The following is a 7,690-nucleotide window of genomic DNA, read 5'->3' as shown; positions in this document are numbered from 1 at the left end:
CCTCTGGCTGCTCTCTGACATCTAGTCGGCGCAGCACTGCGTGACAGAGTGGCCTCTGAGCACGGCCGGAGCCAGAGAAGGGGCAGTTTCCTCCCCAGCTAAGGACTGGCACGCTGGCCACTCACTCACTCACTCACTCATTCACTTGCTCACTCACTCACTCACTCACTCATTCACTCGCTCACTCACTCACTCACTCACTCACTCACTCATTCACTCATTCACTCACTCATTCACTCGCTCACTCACTCACTCACTCATTCACCCATTCACTTACTCACTCACTCACTCATTCACTTGCTCACTCACTCATTCACTCACTCACTCACTCATTCACTCACTCATTCACTTGCTCACTAACTCACTCACTCATTCACTCATTCACTTGCTCACTCACTCACTCATTCACTCACTCACTCACTCATTCACTCGCTCACTCACTCACTCACTCACTCACTCATTCACTCATTCACTCATTCACTTGCTCACTCACTCACTCATTCACTCGCTCACTCATTCAATCACTCACTCATCCACTCACTCACTAACTTATTCACTCACTCATTCACTCACTCATTCACTCGCTCACTCACTTACTCACTCACTCATTCATTCATTCACTCATTCACTCACTCATGCACTCACTCATTCACTAAATCACTCAGTCACTCATTCACTCATCCACTCACTCACTCACTAACTCATTGATTCACTCACTCACTCATTCACTCATTCACTCACTCACTCACTAACTCACTCATTCACTCATTCACTCATCCACTCACTCGCTCATTCACTCACTTACTCATTCACTCACTCACTCACTCATTCACTCATTCATTCACTCACTCATTCATTCACTCACTCATTCATTCACTCACTCATTCATTCACTCACTCACTCATTCATTCACTTATTCATTCACTCATTCACTTATTCATTCACTCATTCATTCACTCATTCATTCGCTCATTCATTCACTCACTCACTCATCCATTCACTTATTTAGTCACTCTTCCATCATTGAGGGAGCACCTACTCTGTGTCAGGGACTGTACCACCAGTTGGGGACACAAAGGACACAGAAGAAACTCCTGATCTAGTGCAGAAGACAAATGGTGGGAAAATGATAAGTCACAGGGGAATCCAGACCTGAGGCTGAGGGACAGAAGCAGACCAGCCCTTTACTCGCTGCCCTGGTGACCGATACTTTGGTGCTGTGGTTAGGAGATCAGCCTTTCTCTTTCTAGGCCACCTGCTAAGAATGGGAACCCTGCTTCAGCACCGGGGGATCCTGGGACGCTGTTTCTAGCTGACTTTGCAGATGCCTCAGTATCAGAGGAGAAGACCCTGGGCTTTGGGTCAAGGATCTGGGATCAAAATTATCCTGTTATTTGCCACTTCTGGCCTCTGAGTTGTGGTGTTCTCATCTGTAAAGTGGAAATACGTCACAGGTCTGTCGTGAGGGTTAAATGTGGTCGTATCTGCACGTTTCCTGGCCTGGAATCTGGCGTGTGGAGGGAATAACTATTCTCCTTCCCTTGGGCTTCTTGAGATTCTCATTCCCTTCCACTCATTGCCATCTGTGTGCTGCCTGGGGCCTGGAACTGTCCTCCCTGGAACCCAGGGTACTTGTGAAACTCCCCTTCCTTCTCCTGGACCCTGCGATGGTTGATTCTATGTGTCCATCTCGCTGGGCCAGGGTGCCCAGCTAAAGCGTTCTGTCTGGGTGTGTCTGGGAGGGTGCTTCCAGACGAGATTAGCATTGGAGTCAGCGGACTCAGTCAAGTGGAGGGTGTGTGGGTGGCTTGGGGTCCTCAAAACTTGTGGCTGGCATCTGATGGATTCTTGTGGGAAAATCATCAATTACAGGTGAACCCAAATGTGAGGCAGGAGGTCCTCATTAACTCTGTCAATGTCAGAACTAAAGTGTAGGGACACAAGTGCTGTCAGAACATAGCCCCGTCGTCCTCCCTACAAAAATGAAGAGTTGTCTTTTATAACATGTGGGTGTAAAGGGGAGAGCCACAGCCGTATGATTGTATTCATTTAAAAAAACCCGATTCCCGGGTCTGGGGCTGTGTTGGTTCTAGAGCACACACTTGGCGTGCACAAGGTCCTGGGTTTGATTCCCAGCACTGAAAAAATAAAAAGTTCTGATTCACAAAGAGATTCAACGAGACATTCCCATCCGTCCCAGACATTGTGCCGAGTGTGTCTGATGGGCAGGTTGGCCCTGCACGTGTCCATGAAACGGCCAAGCCGGGCTTCTGGGCCAGTGTGGAGACAGCGCCCAGGAGGAACCACTAGGTCACTGCAGGGCTCTGGGCAACCTCTGCCCCAGGCAGGTGGAGGTGGAGAGGAAGACGAGCTGGGCAGCCTCATCCTGCCACACTGGAGCTCACCCATCTACCATGCTCTTTCCTTTTTAAAAAAGAATTGTTCTTTTTAGCTATACATGATGGTAGAGTTATGCTGACGTATCATATATCCATGGGGTACAACTTCCCATTCTTGTGGTTGTACATGGTGTGGAGTTTCACTGGTTGTGGACTCATGTACGAGCACAGGACAGTGATGTCCTTCTCCTGTCTTTCTTATTCCCTTCCTCCTCCCTTCCCTTCATTCCCCTTTGTCTAATTCACTGAACTTCTTTTCCCAGCTTCCCCTTATTGTGCATTAGCATCCACATATCAGAACATTTGGCCTTTATTTTTGGAGATTGGCTTCTTTCACTTAGCACGACAGCCTCCAGTTCCATTCATTTATAGCAAATGCCATAATTTCATTCTTCTTTATGGCTGAGTACTATACCCTGGTGTATATATACACCGCATTTTCTTTATCTATTCACCTGTTGAAGGGCACCTAGGTTGATTCCATGGCTTGGCTATTGTGAACTGAGCGGCTATAAACATTGATGTGGCTGCAGAACTACAGTACGATGATTTTAAGTCCTTTGAATATATAGTGAGGAGTGGGATGTCTGGGTCAAATGGTGATTCCATTCCAAGTTTTCTGAGGAATCTCTATACTGCTTTCCAGAGTGGTCGCACCAATTTGCAGTCCCACCCACAAAGTGTGAGTTCTACCATATTCTTACTACAGCAACCAGAACTCATGCCCTGGTGGTGGCAGTGATTTTAGTGTTGCGGGGAGCTTTAGAGCAGTGTTGAGAGCCACATTTATTGGCACATGAGCAAATGTCCAATCTATCAGGAATGAAGCATCATCCTTGTTCAAGCCTAAAAGAGAGATTTTCCCCCAAGACTTACTAAGCTAGACTCCCCAGGCCCCTCTTACAAATTCAGCCCTCTTCCAGGCAGGGAGACCAGACACTAAACATGGAAGAGGTGTTGGAGGGAAGATGGTTGAGACACAGAGGGCTCCCCTCCTCGGGTTTCTGATCCCACATTGTCCAGTGGCCAGCTGATGACCACTAGGTCACAGCAGGGCTCTGGGCAACCTCTGCCCCAGGCAGGTCCTGCATGGTGGGCATGCCTTCTTTTCATCTGCTGTGCCAGTTAGCTCAGCCTGTGGAAGAATGTTCTGTGAGTGGGGTGGTTCACAAACAGAGTGTCTCCTCTTACAGTCCTCGAGGATGCAAGTCCGAGATCAAGGTGTGGGTGTGGGCAGCGTTAGTTCCCAGGTGGGTTCCTTCTGAGAACCACGAGGAAGGCTCTGCCCCAGGCCTCTCCCAGCTTCGGGTGGCTGCAGCCAGCTTTGGTGTCTTTGGCTGTGGAAGCCTCCCCCTGATCCCTGCCTTCCTCTTCACACGGCCTCCCTGTGTGTGCGTCCAGGCCCCAATCCCCCCTTTTACAAGTCCTATCAGATCATGACTTCATGGTAACTCATTATATCTACAATGACCCCGTTTCCAAATAAGATCACGTTCGGAGGGGCTGGCGTGAGGACGTCAGTGACCCACAATGCGTTTATGTGGGACAGTTCACCCCACAGCTCACAGCTTCACCCTTCCTTGATCACTGGGTTTCTAAATAAAGCAAGCGGCTGTCCAGTGTGCAGAAGGAAAGGCAGGCGGGATGCTGGCCCAGTCTTCTGAGACAGGCAGGAGCAAACGAGAGCCCTGGGCAATCCCCGGTCATCCAGAAGCTTCCTTCCCTGGGTGGCCATGGCTTTGAACAGCTTCCCTGGATGACTAGACCTCCTTCCGATCACACAGCTTCCGTGTGATCAGTAAGGCTGTACTCGAACAGTTCCCTTTGGGCTTTGCCTTATCTGAAACTGCTTTTTAGGTTCAAGCTCCCCGTTTTAGGCAGCCTTTTTATTGCTGTGACAAAAGGACCCGACCAGCGCGATTGTAGAGGAGGAAAAGTTTATTTGGGGGCTCACGGTTTCAGAGGTCTTAGTCCATAGAAGGCCGGCTCCATTCCTCAGGGATTGAGGTGAGGCTGCACATCATGGCGGGCGAGTGTGGCAGAGGGAAGCAGCTCCCATCATGGCGATCAAGGGGGGGGAGAGAGAGAGAGAGAGAGAGAGAGAGAGAGAGAGGGAGACTCCCCTCTCCAGATACAAAATATATATACCATAGCCTTCTTCTAAGGCTGAATAGTAATTCTCCCTCTCTTGGCTGCATCCCGGCCCTCTCCTCTTATCTCTAGTGTTTTGAGGAACCGCCATACTGTTTTCCATAATAGCTGTACTGATTTCCATCCCACCCACAGCGCAGGGTTCCTCTCCTCCACATTCTCTCACCAACACGTATCTTTTTATCTTTTATCTTTTTTGGTAATAGCCATCTTAATAAGTAGGAGGTACGAGCTCACTGTGGTTTTGATTTGCATTTCCCTGACGATGAGTGATACTGAATATTTTTTCATGAATTCGGTAGCCATTTGCATGTCTCCTTTTGGGAATCGTCACTTCAGATTCTTGGTCCATTTTTGAGCAGGTTTTTATTCCTCCCCTCTTTTCTATGGAGCGGTCTGAGCTCCTTCTACATTTTGAATACTAACCCTGGGCCAGGATTCTCTTGAGTGGGGATCCGAGCCGTTGCACATCTCCACACCTGCCGTGCTAGCCAGGGCTCCCAAGCAAAGATGATCGCCCCTCAGTACTGAGGGTCACACAGGAGACTCAGGGTCTATGTCCGCTCTCGGCAGTGTGGCCCCTAGATGAGGGCGTCCTTCTGGGAGTGCCACATGTCAACGGTGCCCATGGGTTGGGCTCATTCCTCTCATGCCACGTGTGTTGGTTCCCCTTCCCCAAGGAGGTCGTTAGCTGCAGTCTGGCTTCAGTTAAAGCACCAGCAGAGCCCAGTGAGGGGCTGAGCACCAAGGAGGGGCCAGGAGCACTTTCTGATTCAGCTCCAAGTGGCTTCACACTGCCCCTCCTCCTGTCTTTAGTGCACCCCTTGCCCCCACCCCCAGCGCTGCAGTTTGAAGACTCCCTTAGACCAGGCCAGACCATGAACCCTGGCGCACTAGACAGTTGAGTGCTTTCCTCCCCACCCCCCACCATCACTCATTGTTCCTGTCACAAACTGAAGACAAAAGCAAAGCGGTGCTTAGGGAGTCCCGCAGCCCCACTCTCGACACCTCCCTCGCAGAAAAGCATTTGACAACTGGTTCCCATGGCAACAGGCTTTCTTCGCAATAATTTCTTGTTCAGTGTGCCAGACCCCCACCTTTCTCTTCTTGGGAGTAATGGCCAGCATTGGAAATGAGACAAGATGGGGCAAGGAGAGAAGGCCCAGACAGCGGGCTGTGACGGGGCTGTCCCGCCAGCCCAGGCAGGCTGCCTCGAGGCCCATCTCCCGGGGCGAAGCAGGGGCTCCCCAAGGGGTTAAAATGCACCCAAATGAAGTCTGCAAAAAGCTGAGAGCAGCATCAACAGGCACTATTTAGAGCAACGCAGAAGCGCAGAGCGCTCTAATTTTGGAAAAGGGCCATGTTCGCACATTCTGAGCAACGGTGGGTGCCTACCCTGGAAGCTGCTGGCTTCCTTTTCCTGCTCCTGTCAGCTCTGGCACAAACGGGCAGGGCTGAGGAAGCTGATCGCGTCCCCTGCTCTCGGCCTCGTCCCCACCACACCAGGCAGTGGGAGAACAGGTGTGACTTCTGTTATGTGCTGAACCACGTCTCCCGAGTCCACAGGTCAAAGCCCTCACACCCAGGACCATGGAGGGGCACTGCGTCTGGAGATGGGCCTTTAAGTGGGCGATTAAAGTGGAGTGTTGGGGTGGCCTTAATCCAATCTGACTGGGGTCTTGATAGGGGATATTAGGATGCAAAGAAAGAGCCCCGCGAAAGACCACGGGACAGAGGGAGAAGAGAAGTGGCTTAGTCCAGGTGTCACAAGGAAAATGCCATAAACCAGATGATCTCTCAACAGCAGAATTTACTTCTCAAAGTTCTAGGGGCTGTGAAGTCCAAGATCCAGGTGCTGGCAGGTTCAGGGTTTGGTGAGACCCTTTTCTGGCTGTGTCCTTAGATGGCGGAAAGGCCTCGGAGCTCTCTGGGGCCTCTTTTATAAGGACACTGATCCCATCCATGGGGCCTCACCCATGAGAGACCTCATCACCTCCCGAAGGCCCCTCCTCCATCATATTAGGGGTTAGGATTTTAATAGGAATTTTGGGAGGGACACAAATATTCAGTTTTCCATATGCAAGTCAAAGAGAGAAGCCTCAGGAGAAACCTACCCTGATGACCCTTGATCTTGGCCTTCCAGCCTCTACAATTGTGAGGAAATAGACTTCTACTGCAGAAGCTCCTCATTTGGGAGTGTTTGTTATAGCAGCCCATGCCGACTCATACAACTCTCCCCTGGGCTACTGAGACTCCCACACCATCTATAGCACAAGGAGGTGAAGACAGGACCGAGAGGTGCCCCTCAGCGTTGGAAGATGGAGGTCATGTACTTGCTTCCCCATCGCCCTCTGGACCACACCCTGAACGTTTTGGTCATCCCATGTGGGCTCCTGGAGGCAGGGATGCTATCTTGGTTCTCTTTGTATCCTGGCCACCAAGAGGGAGCTGAATAAAGGCTCCTGGACAAGTTAATGAATCTTATTCTGGCCAAGATTCAGGAAGCCTCAGGGTTGAAACCTAAAAGAGAACCAGCTGGCTTGTTGTTCCTAATATTCTTTTGCAGAGGAGAAGACAAAGGATTGGAGAGGTGAAGTGACTTGCCCCAGTCACAGGGGGAAAATCCAGGACAGAAAGCAAGACCTCCAGAATCTCAGTTCCGGGGGCTTCCTGCAGCTGACAGGGAACACGGAGGACACCCACTGCTTCAGCGAAGCGCGTTGTCCTGGGGACAACAACCAAGAGTGGATTTGTTTACTAGGTTTCAAGGGACGCGATACCACTTCTGGCATGTACCTTGCTCATCTCTTGGCTCCTTTGATTAAAAATTTCAGTGGTTCCCAATGTTCACAGTTCCAAGCCAAGAATCTGTACATGGTGAGCACTGAACACACTGCTGGAAATAAATTAATGAATACATAAATAAACTCTGAATTCCTTCCCTTTGCATTCAAAGTCCTTTCCAATCCCTCAATTTCCAGGAATCTCAAACTCAACCCCTTGCTCCAGAGGGCTCAGTTTCCTTTGTGCAGAAACATGACAGTTTGTGACTCTCTTCGTGCTGTGCCCCAGGCTCAGACTGTCCTTTTCTTTCTACATCTTTTTAAAACAATTTCTTCTCGTGTGTGTGTGTGTGTGTG

Source organism: Ictidomys tridecemlineatus, chromosome 14, assembly GCF_052094955.1.
Source record: "Ictidomys tridecemlineatus isolate mIctTri1 chromosome 14, mIctTri1.hap1, whole genome shotgun sequence".
Taxonomy (NCBI): domain Eukaryota; kingdom Metazoa; phylum Chordata; class Mammalia; order Rodentia; family Sciuridae; genus Ictidomys; species Ictidomys tridecemlineatus.
The sequence above is the reverse complement of the archived record's forward strand: the minus strand, read 5'-3'. Positions refer to the sequence as shown.